This window comes from Stegostoma tigrinum, chromosome 7 (genome assembly GCF_030684315.1).
Source record: "Stegostoma tigrinum isolate sSteTig4 chromosome 7, sSteTig4.hap1, whole genome shotgun sequence".
In the NCBI taxonomy this organism is placed as follows: domain Eukaryota; kingdom Metazoa; phylum Chordata; class Chondrichthyes; order Orectolobiformes; family Stegostomatidae; genus Stegostoma; species Stegostoma tigrinum.
The window spans coordinates 43,779,630-43,797,714 of NC_081360.1; the positions used below are offsets into that span (position 1 = coordinate 43,779,630).

The 18,085-nt window shown below is 41.6% G+C and overlaps 1 protein-coding gene across 8 annotated transcripts in view; it reads left to right on the plus strand.

The window, feature by feature from the left end:
* The first annotated feature begins 4,270 nt into the window (after positions 1-4,270).
* The window catches only part of sestd1 (SEC14 and spectrin domains 1), a 127,714-nt gene continuing 113,899 nt past the window's right edge, over positions 4,271-18,085 (plus strand). Inside the window, exons 1-2 of one of the 8 annotated variants that reach the window (XM_048534419.2) lie at positions 4,271-4,507; positions 5,256-5,399. The gene's annotated coding sequence lies outside the window, so the exon portion shown is untranslated. Of the gene's footprint in view, positions 4,508-4,534; positions 4,656-4,682; positions 4,769-5,255; positions 5,400-17,273; positions 17,311-18,085 lie in introns of those variants that run through there. The other 7 variants (XM_048534424.2, XM_048534420.2, XM_059647195.1 and 4 more) reach the window with 7 other exon arrangements.

Here is an 18,085-nt window from a genome sequence, read left to right on the forward strand (position 1 = left end):
AATTTCCCTTTCTCTAGGTGAAATTATTTCTTACATCCAATTTCAACTGAGCCTTCTGTGAATTAAACGAAAAAAATTGCAAGCCATGAATGCTTTCCAAATGCAAACAAAAAATTAATTCTGTATCTTCTAACTTAAAGCTGGCTAATGCTTATCATGTTTGTTCTGTGTGCTCATAAAGCTCCCTGTGTCAACAAGTTCCTATTAGCACTGCAGGAACCATCTCTCAAGTTGGTTTTAAAAAGTGTTCCAGAAATACTGACCAGTTAATCATTATCCCCCCTCAAATGCACAGACATCAGCCCACATTCCATTAGGTTAAACTCCAAACTCTAAGATAAATGACATCAAAATAGATAAAAATCACAAACTTTGTATCACACTTATTTATATGAATAATCAAGATCTTGGAGCACAGGAGACAATTTCAAAGTTTGCAGGTGATACGCAAATTAAAGTTGGAAGGTTTGCAACCTGTGAGGAGGATCATGAACATAACATGAACATACAAGTAATGAGCAGGAATAGGCCATTCAGTCCCTCAACTCTCCACTACAATTTCTAGGTCCTGGTTCTAAATACCACCATAAAAGGAAACATCTTCTTCACATCCAACCCATCAAATCCCCTCAAGATCTTATATGTTTCACTCAAGTTGCTTCTTGCTTTTCTAAACACCAGTGAATATAAGCCTAGTCAGTTTAACATGTCCTCATAATGCAGCCTGTCCCATTCAAGGCATTATCCAGAAAACCTATTATCCGCTTCCAAAAAATTTACATCCTTCATTAATAAGGTGACCAATACTGGGAACTGTACTTCAAAACTTTAAAACAACATTGAAATATTCATAATAATACAGTGTGGAGCTGGAGGAACACAGCAGGCCAGGCAGCAAGAGAGGAGCAGAAAAGCTGATGTTTCAGGTCGGGACCCCACTTCAGAAATAGGGGAGATGAAGGAGCTCTGAAATAAATAGAGAGGAGGGGCATTGATAGCAGGTAGGTAGTTGGGGGGATTGGTCAGTGAGGTAGGAAGAGTGGATAGGTGGGAGAGAAGATGTACAGGTCAATGAGGCAGGGATGGGGGCATGGCTGGTCTTGGGATGAGGTCAGGGTTGGGGAGATTTTGAAGCGAGTAAAGTTCACATTGAGACCATTGGGTTGTAGGCTTCCTGTTTGCGGGTGGCATCATGGTGACACTGGAGGAGGCCCAGGATGGACATGTCGTCAAGGGAGTGGTAGGGGTAGTTGAAGTGGTTTGCGACTGGGAGGTGTTGTTGTTTGTCACGAATCAAGAGTAGGTGGTCTAGAAAACGGTATCCGAACCTCCACTTGGTCTCACCAATGTAGAGGAGGCCACATCAGGAACAGCGGATATAATAGACCACATTAGAAGATGTGCAGATGAACATCTCTTTTACGTGGAAGGTTTTCTTGGGGCCTGGGACGGAGTTGAGGGGCACGTGTAGGGGCAGGTGTAGCACCTCCTGTGGTTGCAGGGAAAATGTGTCTGGGGTGTTGGGCCTAATGGGAGGTGTGGAGTGGACGAGGAAGTCGTGGAGAAGGCGGTCCCTCCAGAAGGAAGATAAGGGTGGGGAGGGAAATATATCCTCAGTAATGGGATCAGATTGCAGGTGGCCGATATGGTGGAAAATGATGACTGTTGAATCCAGAAGTTGATGGGATGATATGTGAGGACAAGGGGAATTCTGTCTTTGTTGTTATTGTGGGGGCGGGGGTGTGAGGGCTGGGGTGCGGGAAACGCAAGAGATGTGGTCGAGGGCATTTCCAACCACTATGGGGGGGGGATGTTGAGGTCCTTGAAATACGAGGACATCTGGGATGTTCGGAAGTGGAATGGCTCATCTTGGGAGCAGATTCGGCAGAGGTGAAGGAATTAGGAATAGGAGATGGCATTCTTGCAGGAAGGTCGGTGAGATGAGGTGTAGCCTAGGTAGTTGTGGGAATCAGTGTCCTTGAAACAGATATCAGTTTCGAGGTCAATTGTATCTGCTGTTCCTGATGTGGCCTTGTCTACATCAGTGAGACCAAGCAGAGGCTCAGATATCGTTTTATAGAGCACCTACACTTGGCTCATGACAAATGACAACACCTCCCAGTCGTGAACCCCTTCAACTCCCCCTCCCACACCCTGGACGACATGTCCATCCTGGGCCTCCTCCAGTGTCACAACAATGACACCCGTAAACTGGAAGCCTACAACACAATGGTCTCAATGTGGCGTTACTAGCTTCAAAATCTCCCCAGCCCCCTCATCCCCACCCCCTTGAACTGTCTGTCTTCTCTCCACCTATCCACTCCTCCCACCTCACTGACCAATCCCCACCACTATCACCCTGCTATCACCAATCCTCCTCTCTATTTATTTCAGAGCCTGCTTCGCCTCCCCTATTTCTGAATAAGTGTCCCTACCACAAACATCAGCTTTCCTGCTCCTCTGATGCTGTGCGCTCTGTTGTGTTCCTGCAGCTCCACACTCTGTTAACATCTGCAGTTCTTACTGTCTTTCATTGAAATATTCATAGAGTGGGCAGATAGGTTGCAGATGAAGTTTGATGTGAAGATGTACGAGGTGAGATATTTTGGGAGAACAAACACAGATACTGTATAAACTAAAAGGGACTACCCTAGATGGTGGGCAGAGAGACTCCAGTGTATGAGTGCATAAGAATTAAAGGTGGCAGAGCAGGTGGTCAGAATAGCTAATAAAGCACACAGTATCTTTGGCTTTACTAACAGTGGTTTCCTGTACAACAGCACATGGGTTACACTAAATCTGTGTATGATACCAGTTAGATGTCTGCTGAAGTATTGTTCCAGTTCTGGAAGCCACATTTTAGGAAGATCTGGAAGCATTGGTGACAGATCTCAAGTGGTTTGCAAGAAGTGGTTCCAGGGAGAGAAACTTCAATTATGAAAATAGAAGTTGGGACTGTTTTTCTTGGAGAGGAGAAGGCAGAAAAGAGATTTGTTTCAAGTTTTCAAAATCACGATAAGTTTGGACAGAGTAGAAGCAGATAAGCTATACCCAGTGGTGAAAGAATAAAGAATGAGAAAGCGCAAATGTTAGGAAATTCGATGTGAAAAGTTTCTTCTCAAACAGCAACTGTCCGTGTGGGGTTTGCACGTTCTCCCAGTGTCTGCGTGGTATTCCTCCCACAATCCGAAAATGAACAGATTAGGTGGGTTAGCTGTGGTTAATGCCGGGTTACGGGGATGGGGTGGAGGGAAGGTGGGTCTTGGATGGGACACTCTTGGGAGGTTCGTTGTGCACTCGTTGGCCGAATGGCCTGCTTCCGTACGGTAGGGATTCTTTGTGCTACCTAAGTGTACCCGGAAGACAGGTTCCATTGAGGCATTGAGGAGGTCATGAGATGAATATTTAAATAAAATGATGTGAAAGGGTACAGTCAAAGGACAGGATAATGGCATTTAGTCATGCTCCTCATTTGGAGAGCTATTGCAGACACTATGGGAAGACTTCTGCACGGTTATTCTGCAATTCTTGAAACATCCGAGGGAAACAACTTGCAGGATTGTGGGGATAGAGCAGGAGAATGGGACTGACTATTGTTTTTCAGAGGCGACATTGACCACCGTGTTTCTAATGGGCTCTTCCTTTGTTTTAATGACTCAATGACTTGGACAAAATATTGCAGGGCAGCTTGGAAATTATACTTCAGTATATTTAGAGTAGAAAAAGGTGAAACATTTCTCCTTTATTGATATTAAACAGTTTTCTACGAAATATTCCTAAAAAATCAAACATTTTCAACAGTGAATTGACAAACTGTAATAAAATTTCGTCTATATTGCTATTTTTTCTAGAATAAAACACTTTGAGAGAGATCTTATATCATGTTCACTGAGCATTTACACTATGATCGATGATATGCACCGCAAAAATGATGAATGGTTAGTTGATCCCTTGGTCAGTAACGCGGTTTAAAAGCTGATTTCTAAAAGCTCTCTAAAATTTATCGGGCAATATCAGCTCTAGTACCTTGGGCTGACAACCATATTTTAAAGGAGAAGAAAGAATTTTGATAAAATATCGCAAAGCCGTGAAAACTGAATGTATTTGATATACTTCTGCTCAATCTCAGATTTAAATCTCCATGTTGTTGTGACATTTCGATGAGGTTAATTTCCAGTTGTTCATTGATCTCATTAGAAGGTGCTGCACTGCTTTTTTTGGCGGGGGGGAGGGTTGGAAGGAGTGCTGGTGGTGTGGGGATGTTGAGCTTTGTAGTGCAAGTGGGATCTCCGTTTGTGCGTGCACGATTTATTTCGTAGCAGACGTGAATATGTGAGACGCGCTGGTGGGAGCTGTGAGGCATCTCTGCTTGACATGCCTCGTACGGCGAGGGTGCCGCTACCGTTCTGTGTGAGCCGCCGCTGCTGCTGAGATCGGTCTCTCCTTGGGAAGAGGAAGTCGGCGGCTGGGAGGGAAGGAAGGAGCAGTGGGCAGCTCGCGTCCTCAGGTGAGCGGGGGCTCGTGCTGCCTCACCTGTGCGCGTGGCTGAGGCTGAGTGGGGGTGCAGGGCGGGCTGTCTCCCTGGGCAACAAAAGGAGTTATGTCTGCCCCGGGCAGCTGAATCTGTGTGAACGGTTCATCCTGGACGACCATCGGTACTGGAGCTGGAAACCTCGTCTTTCTTTCTTTCTGTGTGTGTGAGAGAGACCAAAAATCACGATTGCGGCGGCTTACTGGGCTGAAGGCTTTGAGCGGACTGGGGGGAAAGGTAGGCCCGAGGTGGGGTGGACCGAGCTTTGTTCAGTGGCAGCGCCCACTACCAGGTCGCTGTTCCTTCCCAATCTGATTTATTTTATTAGAAATAACTTATCGGGTTTTTTTTTGGTTTGTTATTTTCTTTGTTTTTTATCTTTAAAAAATAACTTGCAATCTGCGTTTCCCACTGCACTTTTTTTTTGGTTCCAAAGCGCTGCCCCGTAGAGTGTGTACCGTTCGTTGCACTCCAGCCATTTTCAAAAAAAAGACGGGCTGAGTACTTCCTGTGGGTTGGGAAAGAAGCGCAAATAATTAACGGTATATGCTACTCTTGAAGCACTCCTGCTGCAGCCCTCCGCTTAAAGATGAAAGCAGCGGTAGAAAGTAGATCATTTCGCAAGATGGGCTGATGTGGTTTGAAAGCTTTTTGTTGTCAGCTGGATGCCTGATGTGTAAACCCTCCACGACGCTTGAAGGACTAATCCGAGTAATCTACATAGGTGATCTCCATCGTGGAACGTGAGTGTTGTGGTTCTGCCAAAAAAGGGGCTTCCTAGGATGAAACAGGTCACCGTTGTCAAAATTCAAAGATATGCAGTTTGCAAATACTTACTAGGATGGTGATGAGATTCAACCCACTGAAGGTACACTGGTTATCATCATGGAATGTAATGTTTTGCACTGCTTAGTCAGCTACATGTTGGAGTAGTAGTTTACAGGGTTGTTTGGAACTGTGAGAACACAATCCTGTGCTGATCCCACTCCTGCCCCACTCAAGCCTTATTCTTTCATTGTTCCAGTCAATTACCTGATTTATCTGCTTAGTTACAAATGGTACACGAGATGCTTTAGTCACACAGACTTGGGCGTTGTCTTAGTTCATTCGGTCAGATTACTGGTCTGAGTCAGAAAGCTACAGGTTCAGGATTTACTCTATGGAATTTTGCAAATAATTTAATCTTGCATTTAAATATAGTGGAAAGGTATGTTAATAGGGGATCTTCAGGCTGTTGCATTAATTGAGGCATTTGCCAGTTTTATACAGAAGGTGGTGATGGAGGGTTGTTTTTCCATCTGGAGGCCTGTGACAGCAGTGTTCCCCATTACTGGGTCTAGTTTTGTTTGTCATTTATATAAACGGTCTGAATTCAAATTTAGGGAGCATGATTAGTAAGTTGTGATGACACCAAAACTGGTATAGTTGACAGTAAAGAAGATTATCAAAGACTACAAAGGGATCTTGATTGACCCAATGAGCTGAGCAGTGGCAGATGGAGATTAATTTGGATGAATGCAAGGTATGGCATTTTGATTAAATAAACAAGGGCAGGACTTCTGCAATTAATGGTAGGGCCCTAGGTCATATTCTAGAACAGAGACCTAGGGGTTCAGGTATATAGTTCTTTGAAAGCTGCATCAGGGGTAAATACAGTTAAGGTACAGTAGTTAAGGTACTCTGCAAGGTTACCTTCATTGCTTAGATCATAGGAGTTGCGATGTCATGTTGATGTTATAAAGGACTTTGAGGCCAGTTTTGGAGTAGTGTTTACAGGTCTGATTGTCCTGCTTATAGAAAGAATGTTATTAAATTGAACATAGTTCAGAAAAATTTACCAGGTTGTTTTCAGGATTGGAGAGTTTGAGTTACAAGAAGAGGCCGGATAGGCTAGGACTTTTTTCACTAGCATGTCATAGGTTAAGCAGTGACTTTGTAGATGTTTATAAAATCATGATAAGGTGAATAGCAAAGGCCTTTTCCCTAAGGTGGGGCATTCAAAACTAGGAAGCAAATTTTAAGGTGAGAGCAGTATGATTTAAAACGGACCTGAGGGGCAACTTTTTCCACATGGAGAGTGGTTTGTTGGTGGAATGAACTACCAGAGGAAGTGTTACAGTTCCTGTATTTAAAAGACATTTAGATAGATACATCACTAGGAAGGGTTTACAGGGATATGAGTCAAATGCAGGCAAGTGGGACTAGTTTACGTTCGGGAATCATGGTCAGCGTGGGCTTGTTAGACCAAAGGGTCTGTTGCCATGCTGTTTGACTCTATGATGTACTAGAGCGTTTGATACAATTTGAGGAGCAGGGACTTGTTGGCAATATTTCTTCTGTAAAGGCTAAAAGTCTATGTGGTTAGCCCATGTGAGATGTAGCTCAGTGATTAATTTTCTCATTTCTGAATCCAATTTAAGTGAGTTCAAATTCCACTTAAGATGCATGTAACCTAGGCTGACATTTCTGTGCAGTATAGGGGAAATGTTGATCTGCCAGTTAAGAAATTTAAAGGACTTAGATGGTCCAACAATTGAGATATAGGATCTCATTACTTATTTCATTGCAGCATTGTGGGAGCCTGCATGTGTAAATTAGCTGCTGTTTACCACGTTGAAATAGCAACTGTTTAATTTGGTATAAAATACTTTTGGACATTGAGGTTGAGGGTGTAATGTAAACATCAGTCATTTCCCTATTCTCTCTTGTTCCTGGGTAATCTTTGTTTTGGGACAGTCTCTCCTGAAATTCAGTTATTCTTTCAAATTGAAAATTTTGTTTTTTTTCAAGTTTCATTTTCTTTTGAGCTTAGCAGCAACAAACAAGTCGTAATAAAGTCTGAGTATAATGCAATTAACTGACACATAGGTCACAGGAATAATGTTTTGAAACAAAAACAAGCTTTATCGCTTATAAGAATTAAATCAAGTGCTAGTAGCATAATGCTGTAGTTTATGATAGCGCTATGAATTTTACTTTTATTTTACTATACCTGCTAAACAATTCCTTTCCTATTACAAGAATCTTGAAGGTTGAACCACATTTTGAGGGGCCAGCTTAAAGGTGTGACAGTGGACTCTGGAATTCACTACATATTCATTTAGGCTCACTGCTGATTGCTTTATGCCACATGGCTCTTTGAGAACCATTGTAGAAGTTTTCCTCAAGCTGCAAGCTAGTTAGATCATCCATCGTTTCCTTCAAAAATACAAACAGTTTAAGTTCTACCCACATTCTACTTGTTGAGCAATAAAGATCATACTTATCCTGCATAAAGCCTGATGTAGGTTACACCGAAGCAAAACGTCAACAGCCAATCTTTCGAGTAAACACCCAGATTAAATTAAGCAAAAGACTGTTTGACCCAATAGCCTAAGCCTATTTCTATGTGGCATTCATTGGGTAGTCATTAAATTGACATGTAAAAATTACCTTCAACACAGTTCATTTGATTCTGTTAAAAAGTGCAGAGAGGTTTTAGAATCTCCACACCTATCCAGGAGCTCCCCTGTTGATCATCTTTCCCAACTTTTCATTTTGGTAACTGCTTAATTTAAAACTTTTGAGGTAAGTGGAGACCTTCAGGTCTACCTGAAACCCAGTGTTTGGTGTTAGTATTAGAAATGCGGATCCATTTGAGGGTCAACCAGAACAACTTGAGTTGATTGAGAGTAGATGATGCACATTGAACTTCATAGCTCCATGTGCATCCCCCTGAAGCTCAGAATTCTATCAGAGGATGGCCCCTAGAGGACCACCAACAGTCTAGGATATATGACATAGCTGCACTGTCCTGCTCGACTGGATTTAAGACAATTTGATAAACAAGGATGATGTTGGGATGACCATCTCCAAGATTTAAGATGCATCCAAGTCGGGCATTGCTTGTGACAATCTCCTGTAATTTTTGGAAAAATAAAAAGCAGGGTTCCTGAAATAGGTGATTATTTGTGGTGACTTAATTTTTTGAAGAACGAGCTAAGTTCAACAATTTTTATTTATATAAAAATTAAGGGTGGGTTCTTCCCTACGTACGAGTTGGGTTCAGGGCAGGTAAAGGAATTGTCTTTGTGCTAAACTATAGATTTACAATAAAATCGCTTACTAACTTCTTTAATTTCAATATCTTGGGATATTGATCTGTTAAATAGTTGATCCTTCTTTATTCAACTGTCCCTACTGTTAATTCTAACCTATTGTATAATTTATAAACTACATTTTGAACATACAATCTAAGCAAGGCTAGGTTTGTTATTAATCAGTTTCTCAGCCAGGTGCTTCTATTTATTGCTAGTTCAAGCTTTAATTCCAAAAATTAGAAGTTCTATTATTTGTGGGAAATTATAGTCATAGAGATGTACAGCACGGAAGCACACTCTTCGGTCCAACTCGTCCATGCCAACCAGATATCCTAGATAAATATAGTCATTTGGCCTGGTGTCTTTTAGTGAAGGAGTACACGCTGTGTCAGCCATACCCTCTAAGCAGTTAGCCCATATCCTTCTTAAACCCTTCCTAATCATATACCCATCCAGAGGCCTTTTAAATGTTGTAACTGTACCAGCCTATCCTTACCCTGGAGAAAAGACCTTGTCTATTTACCCTATCTATGCCCCTCATAATTTTGTAAACCTCTATAAGGTCGTCCCTCAGCCTTTGATGCTCCAGGGAAAATACCCCCAGCCTATTCAGTCTCTTGCTTTAGCTCAAACCCTGTAATCTTGGCAACATCCTTGTAAATCTTTTCTGAATCCTTTCAAGTTTCACAATATCCTCCCTATAGCAAGATGATCAGAACTGCATGCTTTATTCCAAAAGTGCCTAACCAATGTCCTGTACAACCGCCACGTGACCTTCCAACTCTTATTTATGAAGCAGATATTCACAAAAACAAGACAGAACACCTGAGATACTAAGCAAGTCATCTTTTAAACACAAAATATCCATGGGTCTGTCTATTCTGAGTACAAACTTGATTTTAACACAGTTTAATTTTCAGCTATTTTCACCATTATTCTACAGACTTTGTTTGATGGAATTAATTCTGACATGAGTTTCTTGCACATTATTATTGCCTTACAGAACAAGAGTTGGTATGTTCCAACTGATCTAACACCTGTTGTGAAAGATGACATGACGTTTGTTTGTTTGTTTATCTTTGAAGTGCTGCAAAAGTTTGGGGCATGTTGAATACTTGATTGCTTATTTAGGTAATCTCTTTCATTCTGGATCCATATCAGAATTGAGTCAATATGTTTAACATGTATCTAATTTTCTATATGTGATAATGTATGAAACTATTGCATTTAAGATGTTCGTACACTGTAGAACTAATGTACAAAAGCGATGTTTGAATTTGTGACTGTATAGGACCAAAGTATTAGCTGATCACCTTTTTTGAAAGTGGTTTGGATTTGATTTAGTTAATGCACCAAATCACTGACGTATTTCTCGAGTGACATTCCTTAGTCCCAAGATCATTGATTATAGCCTGCCTTTGTCAGCAAATAGTTTGTCAGTGTGGCAGCAGTTCTCTGATGCAGAGCATGGTTACAGCATCAAATCAAGGATATCAGGCATATTTTAGTTAACAAAAGCAGAAAACAAAATTACTGTCTGGGATGAATTTTGATATAGACCAATAACAAGAAAATCAAAAAGCTGTTGGTAGCCATCTTTTAATTGTTTTGGAACTTGGCCAGCTTTGTTAAAATTGATTTTACTGTTTGTAAATTTTCTTCTTGTTGAATACTTTAGCTGGTGTAGTTTCACTTGGATCATGGCTGTTGTTGTTGTGGCTGTTGTCAGACAATCCTATGTTGTGCTTGGAAAAACGAATAATTCAAGGAGTGTTCTGCAGTACAAATTGCATACTCTGTGATATTTTAACTACATTAATTTTAGTCGCAAGTGCTTTTGTGCATATATTTAACCATATGAGTGTATATTTAATTAACAAACATCCAATAATCTATACTGCAAAACCTTGCATTGCAGTCTTTCTCTTCAAACATTTTGAAATTTAGCCATGAATATCTTAGGCACAACCTATCTAGTGCAGCTTGAGATTTGTCCAATAGTTGCAACTGATGCTTTGTGTTCATCAGTATTGTAGGAACATTGTATCTTCTTAACTTATGGACCATATGTTGTTTGTTACTTCTACATTTTCACTCCTTTGCATGCATCATGGTGTAAGATTTGCAGATGTCCAATCCTCTGGTACTTGCTTTATTTCATAGTCCTCAAGAATGTCTAGTATTTAGGAATTTATCTACCTGTAATGCTGCAGAAAAATGTACCTTGTCCATGACACTCCAGACCAAATATCTCTGCCCAGGCAAGCACTGCTGAGTTTATTTGTCCTCCATGGGGGCTATTTGTAATAGATTCTTATCACACCCCTCTCCAGCATGGATGCAAATGGTAAATTAGTCTTTATCCCCATGCTCTTATTCTCCTTATTTAGGCTTCTTACGTTTTTCATTCATGGGATGTATGTGTCACTGGCTGGCTGGTATTTATTGTCCATCTCTATTTCACCTGGAGAAGGTGATGGTGAGCTGCCGCCTTGTACAGCTGCACTCCACACACTATTGGTTAACCTGCAATGCCACAAGGGAAGAAATTCTAGGAGTTTTGACCCACCAACACTGAAGGAACAATGATACATTTCCACGTCAGGATGGTGAGTGGTTTGGAGGGGAACTTGCGCGTGGTGGTGTTCCCCTGTATATGCTGACCTTGGCCCTTCTAGTTGGGAGTGATCGTCGTTTTGAAAGATCCTGTCTAAGGGTCTTTGAATTTCTGCAGGGTACGTTGTGATAGTAACAGCAGTGTGCACTGACCTTTGGTGGCGGTGGGAGTGGATGTGGTGCCAGTCAAGCAGACTGCTTTGTCTTGGATGGTGTCAAGTGTCGTGAATGTTGCTGAAGCTGTACCCATCCAGGCAAATAAGGAGTAATCCATCGCCCTCCTGACTTGTGTGCTGTAGTTGATAGACTTTCGGGAGTCAGGAGGTTGGTTACTCGTTGCAGTATTCTGACCCTCTGACCTGCTGTCGTAGCTATTGCTTATGTGGGGAGTTTTTAATGAATTCAGTTGAGTTTCTGGTCAGTGATAACCCTCAGAATGTTGATACTGGGGAATTCAGTGATGGTAACACTATTGAATGTCAAGAAGCAGTGTTTAGTTTGTCTCTTATTGGAGACAGTCATCACTTGGCATTTGAGTGGCAGGAATGTTACTTGCCACTTGTCAGCCCAAGACTAGATATTGTGTAGATCTTGTAGCATTTGAACATGGACTGTTTCAGTATCTGAGGAACTGTGAATGGTACTGAACAATTATGCAATCATCAACAAACATCCCCACTTCTGACCTTATTGATGAAGTGAAGGTCATTTTGATGAAGCAGCTGAAGATCTAAGGCACTCTCCTGACAAACTCCTGAGGAGATGTCCTGGACTTGAGATGACCATCTTCCTATGTGCCAGGTATGACTCCGACAACCGGAGAGTTTGTCCCTGATACCATTGCTTCCAGTTTTGCGAGGACTCCTTGATGCTGCATGCAGTCACATGTGGTTTGATGCCAAGGGCTGTCAGTTTCGCCTCACTACAATGAAATAGAACCTTTGTGAAACCATGAATATTTGAATATTTTGTTGGTCTTGCGAACGAAGTATAAATTTGTTTAGATGAATTATGATGAAGGTTCACCAAACTAATTCCTGAGATGGAAGGATTGTCCTATCAGGTTAATAGACTGGACCTGTATTGTCCAGAGGTTTAAAGAATGAGAGGTAATCAAATGCACAAAGTTCCTACAGGTGAGATCCAGGAAGGGTGTTTCTGTTGTGGACCTGAAACCTGAGGTTAGGTGTCTCATTAAGGGCAAGCTGTTAATACAGAGTTGTAGAGTTTTCATGGTATGAAAAGAGCCCCATTGACGAGTTTTTTTTTTATCCATACTGATCATGAAACATCCACCTTTCTAGGAAGAGCTGGAGAATTTCTTTACTTAATGGTAAACATTTCAGAATTCATTGCTACAGTTTGGAAGCTTTTCCTTGATTTTGTTAACATCTGTGATAGATTTTTACATATTAAAATATCAGTGGATACAGGGAATGTATGGGAGAGTTGTATTGAAGTATGATGTCATCTGTGAGCTCAGTGAATTATGGACTAGCTTTGAAGAGTCAGATGATCTGCTCTTTTGCTCTTGTTTGTCTTATGTGACAACACCCTCCTGCACGTGGAACTTAAGAGGTCTGTAGACTAAAAGAAATATTGCAGGGAATTTTGATGAGGCCCAACTGTGTAAACCATGACATATCTTTGGATGAGGAACATCTCTCCTATGTTTAGCAATAACTGGGCTAAAACATGCATTTTGCTCGCTGCAAATAACTTGTGAGAAACACAGAGGTGGTCAAGTGAACTTGGGCTGTACCAGTTATAGTGTCAGCACAACCAACCTAACTGATCAGTGTTGGTAGAGCCACGTTGCTCATTAACCAGTGGTGATCTCTGTGCTCTTCATCTGTAGATTGAGTGACCATATGACCCTGCCTTTTGATTAAACTTTTTCTACTGTTCCCCAGGGATTGTGAGATGGCACCTCTGCAGTCTCCATCCGTCTCTTAGTGGTCAGTATGTGTTGCTGTGGCACTCTGTTGCTATTCTGACTCATCTATCTGGAATTATGCACTTTTTCTAAGCATGTAGACACAGAACTGCAGTTCCTCATCTATTCCAGCACAATGTTCATTGCGTTCCTTAGTGATGCTGTTTGTGCATGTATTGGTATACCGCATATGAGGATTGTCATTATCTTTGCTCTGGCAATATAAAGGAGAAGCAGGCACACTCAGCCTGCTTAGCTCATGTGCATGTTGTTCAACAATTCTAAAGCCCTGTTATTTGGGTGTTGCATATCACTCACTCTTTCCAGATTCTTCCTGATCATTGAAGTGCTTTCCACATGATCTCTGTGTTCAAGCCAACTTGGCTGCTCGCCCCTGTGGCTAACTCCATTCATATCCATTTCATATTGCTTAGAGGATCCCTTCTTTTTGCAATGGTTTCTGAAAGTTGTCTGTGTGTTCTAGTATCCTAGTTATTATTAATTCCTTTTCTTTCCACACTTTTCATAAAACAACAGTTTATTGACATTGTGGAGTGTGTGCCATTGTTTCATTGCAAGATGGATAGGTGCAGGTGACTTTCCATTTCTCGATCTGTCAGGATATCATGAATGTGAGTAAAACAAGCCATACAAATTTCTAGTGATAATGGGAACTGCAGATGCTGGAGAATCCAAGATAACAAAGCGTGAAGCTGGATGAACACAGCAGGCCAAGCAGCATCTCAGGAGCACAAAAGCTGACGTTTCAGGCCTAGACCCTTCAAATTTCTAGACTCCTTACTGAGTATCAGTGTCTCTTGATTAAAATGGTAATTCCCATTCGGTTAATTTTGTATATCCCATGTGCATTGTTTTGGGCTTGTCAAGTGACTACAACATTTTAAGTCAATAATGTCCTTTTATTTACCATTTTAAGTCTGTCAAAGTTTCAGGTATTAATGTCAAATGATTAAGATTAAATATTCATAATGAATTTTCATTAGTCCTAAAAAGATGGCCAATGTCACAACAGCAAGTCTCAATGAAAAAGCCAAGAGTGGCAAAGAGGCCAGAGGGACCAGTCCAAAACACTGAGGCTGATTTTCACTGGGGAATGTAGAGCACGAGAGCATAACCTAAGAATATTATTAAGGGATTAGTCAGCGCTGAGCGTTGAAATTTCACTACTTGTAGAACTTTGAATCTTCAGAATTGTCTGTTTCAGAGAGATGTGGCTCCAGTCTGTTTATTTTCATGCTGAGATCAGTTTTTGTTGTTTTAGTGAATAAAGATCGGGGGAGCAGGCAGGTCAGTTGAGGTAGAAGATCAGATGTGAATGTATTGAATGACCGAGCAGCTTCAAGAGCTACTTATTCTTCGCATTCATTTTGGTTTTGCATTCTTGTGATATGCCAGTTATAAGGCAAATTCATTTGTATCTTTCTGGAGAGTCTGTTTCTCTTTCTACACTCGCTGTACACTGAAGTTTGTGAGAGTTGGAAAATATAAAAGACAAAATATGCTTTCGAGACGTACAGTACTTATCATGTTGCATATCGGTTTCAGAAATCTATTGTGAAAATCACTAAGATTTACTGTTGTAGATGTATGTAATGATACTAAAAATGAAAGGAGTGCGCATCCTCAGTGCCTTGTTTAACCAAAAGCTAAAGTTCAAACTTCACATGGATTCATTAATATGAATTCAATAAAAAGTCTGGATCTGTTGCTGTTTTTTCTGTTTTGTCCTGCCATCTCTTCTGAAACTGTCATTCTGTACTAAAACAGCCATGAACTTCAAACATTTCTTACTGGTATCCTGTGCAGTACCATTCATAACTACCTCTTGCCAAAAATGTTACTGCTCCTATTAAATTGTGTAAAGGTAGCACATTGCAGTCTTCTCAAAACTGATATCCATTTCATGCCCAGCGACTCCCACAGCTTCCTAGACTACACCTCCTCTCACCCACCTTCCTGTAAGAATGTGATCCCCTACTCCCAATTCCTCTGCTAGGTCTGCTCCCAAAATGGGGCATTCCACTCCCGAATATCCCAGAGACAGAATCACCCTTATCCTCACATTGCCCCACTAACCTCCGGATTTAAAATATCATTCTCCGCCACTTGCAATCTGACCTCACAACCAAGGATATATTTCCCGCCCCAACCCTACCTGCCTTCCGTAGGGACTGCTCTCTCCGTGACTCCCTTGTCCACTCCACACTCCCCACTAGCCTCGGCACCTTTCCCTGCAACCGCAGGAAGTGCTACACCTGCCCTGACACCTCTTTCCACCGCCACCCCTCTTTTGCACCCCCCGCCACCTCCAATCCAACGACCCAAATAAACCTTCCACACAGATATTCACATGCACATCCGCTAATGTCCAATGAATCTGCTGCTCCTGATGTGGCCTCCTCTGTATTGATGAGACCAAGCGGAGGCTCGGACACTGCTTTGTAGCGCACCTACGCTCTGTGTTCATGACAAATGACAACATCTTCCAGCCGCGAACCACTTCAACTCCCCCTCCCACTCCCTGGATGACATCTCTATCTTGGGTCTCCTCCAATGTCACTACGACGCCGCCCGGAAACTGGAGGAGCAGCGCCTCATGTTCTGCCTTGGGAGCCTACAACCTAATAGTGTCAATGTGGACTTTACTAGTTTCAAAATCTCCCCACCCCAAGCCTCATTCCATGACCACTGTCCCTCTCATCCCCGCCCCCTTGACCTGTACATTCTCTCTCTCTCTCTCTCTCTCTCTCTCTCTCTCTCTCTCTCTCTCTCTCTCTCTCTCTCTCTCTCTCTCTCTCTCTCTCTCTCTCTCTCTCTCTCCTCCCACCTAGCCACTCCTCCCACCTCACTTATCAATCCCTACCTCTGCCTCCCTGCACTCCCCTATTGCCACCCTACCTACCTTGCCCAGCCCCACCCCTCCTCTATTTATTTCAGAGCTCTCTTTCCCCCTCCTCCATTTCTGAAGACGGGTCCTGACCTGAAACGTCAGCTTTCCTGCTCCTCTGGTGCTACCTGGCTAGCTGTGTTCCTCCAGCTCCACACTGTGCCAATGCTGGAGTCAGAGATAACAATCTTAAGAACTGCCAATCATCTGCTTGCCAACTTTCTCTGAATTGTCACCCTAGTATATTGATTTTATAAACCATACCTTTGTTTCAAAATGTATAACTTTTACCCATTTCCCAGCTTTACCATTGTTTTCATTTTAGGGCATGAAGCTCTATTAAAATTTGAGAGACTAATGAACCATATATTTGCTAATAAAGGTTCTTGCAGTAAGTAGTAACATTTTTAATGATTCCAAAACATTATGTACAAAATAATCCAGAAGAAGGGGTCAGCAATCTAGTTAGATAGCACTTTTTATATATTTAAATTTTGATTCTCTTTTGCTTTGTTTTTGTTTGTATCTGCCCTAATTGAGCTCCTTTTTTAATATATTAATTCAGGAATGAGAGTGTACTGGCTGGGCAGTATTTATTGCCCATGCTCAATTATCTTTTTTTACTCAGTAGTGAGGACCTGGAATGCCCTGCCTGCAACAGAAGATTTGCCAACTTTAAGGTCATTTAAATGGTCATTGATAAACACATTGATGCTAATGGAATAGTGTAGGTTTGATGGGCTTCAGATTGGTTTCACAGGTCAGTGCAACATCAGGGGCCAAAAGGCCTGTACTGCATTGTTATGTTCTATGTTCTATCTTTGGAAAAGGTGATGGTGAGCTGTTTTCTTAAACTGCTGTAGTTCATTTTGTGTAGGTAGATCCACAATACTGTTGAGGAATGGAGTTCTGGAATTTTGACCCTGTAATTGTGAAGGAATGCCAATATATTTCAGTTGGGATGGCGAGTGACTTGGGGGCGCGGGGAGATTTCAGGTACAGATTCTCCTATGTATCTGCTGCCCTTGCCCTTCTTGATTGTTGGCTGTGGTCATCCGTTTGGAAGTGCTGTCTATGGCTTTTTGGTGAATTCTTGCAGTCCACTTTACAGATGATAACGCTCTGCTGCTGTGAAGCATTGGTTGAGGGAGTAAATGTTGAACCAATTGAGCAGGCTGCTTTGCCCTGAATGGTGTCGAGCTTTTGGAGTTGCACCCCCCACCCCTCTCAAAGGAAATTGGTGAGTCTTCACAACACTTTTGATTTGTACATTGTAGATGGTGGAAAGGCTGTGGGAAGTCAAATGGTTCATTATCACTCATCCGATGTCTTCTTGCAATGTTAACAAATTTCCAGTGAGTCATCCATTTTACATTTTTGAAAAAGAGCTAACTGGGGTATTATTTCACTGCACAACTCAACAGGACCCCTTGAATATATTGATATAAAGAGACACAGGAATTTGTTTTTATTGATACATTTCTGGAGAAGAATCATAATTTGAGAAAACATTCAGATTACACTGGCAGTTTGAGAATTTGGATTCACTTCTAACATCTAGAAATTAAGAGCTATCATTAAAATTGATCATGAAGCTGCCAGGTCGATTTGAAAATCTAATTGTTTTGCTAATGCCTTTAAAAGGAAGAAAGGCAGTTGTTTACATGATCCATGTAACTTAAATATCTTGTAAATACCCTCTGAAGTGACCTAGCTGGTCATTGAGTTGCTGAAGTCGCGTAAGTAATACCAGGCTTGCCAGTGACACTGAGATCCTGAGAATGAATTCAAAACAAAAATGAAATTTCACCAGTTAGGTCTAAATAAAAATAAAGAAAAATGGGAAATGTGTATTATATCTTCACTGAGAGAAAACTGGGCAACTTTTTCCACACAGTGAGTGGTACCTGTATGGAATGAGCTGCCAGATGATGTGGTGGAAGCTGCTACAATTACAACATTTTAAAAGATATGAATAGGAAGGGTTTAGCAGGATATGGGCCAAATGCTGGCAA